Raw genomic sequence first — 1,065 nt, 5'->3', positions numbered from 1 at the left:
TTTACAATCCTTTAAAGTCAATGTGTTTACTTATATCGTTCTCAGAACTCTTTACTGGCCTCCTTCTTGACTGCTCTCCAGTTCTTTGCTGCAGCAGAAGCTCAATTTCCCCACAGGGATCATTAAAGTTTCATCTAATCCACCTGTCTGATCATCCATCCATACACCCATCTGTCCGTACACTTCAAGTCAAGTCAGATTCTATTTATGCAGCACATTTCATCCCATAGCAGCTCAATGATCTCTCAGCTATTCTTCTGTGCCTCCCATCCCTCCATCCACCCATCAATTTGTCAATATATCTGTTACGTTGTTTGTTGGTCTTTGGCCTTGGGCTTTATCTGTGTAACGTATTAGCCACCTTGTATGAGCTCACCCTGTCCACTTTGTTGATACAGCAATAAAGTATTGAGTCTTGAATCTTTACTAGTTATGTTTCCATTGCATTAAATTATGATTTAGGCATTTTAGATACTACTGACATTTTGCTTTAGTTGTAATGCTGCCTTGTGGTTTTCTTCTCAAGACATTTGCACAACCTTCCTAGATACACAGCATTATATTAGTGATGAAATTTACTAACATGGAAGTTTTCTTGTGCAGTGTAAAAACATTTTCAAGCATTAAACTGAAGAATGAATGCATATTAACACCCAAAATTTAGTTTTGGAGAATTAGAAAAGCAACAAATCATTGTCTGTCCAAAGACTTTCATAAAACCATGAGCTGCAAAAACTCAACCCAGAGCAGACCACATAATCCCAGAGTTTAAATCTCAAAATCACCAAAAGTGGGCAAAATCTTGCTTATGCAGTGTCTGCCTACACAAACATCAATGACACCTCCTTGGTGATCGTATAATTGAATCTGTATGACTAATAAGATTAGGAGAATCCCATTTTGAAATCAGATGTCCCCCTCCCTCCCTTATTTAAGGAGAGGTTGAGTTAATGCAGTAGAGTCACAGCCGCAAGGGGGGCGATGGGCTTTACCATTCTGTCCGAGAGTGAGGGGTGTTTAGGGTTGGCCCGGAATTAATGGTGACCCACATTTATGAGTACTCTT

This window comes from Epinephelus lanceolatus, chromosome 7, assembly GCF_041903045.1.
Source record: "Epinephelus lanceolatus isolate andai-2023 chromosome 7, ASM4190304v1, whole genome shotgun sequence".
Lineage (NCBI taxonomy): Eukaryota > Metazoa > Chordata > Actinopteri > Perciformes > Serranidae > Epinephelus > Epinephelus lanceolatus.
Note: the sequence above shows the minus strand (reverse complement) of the source record.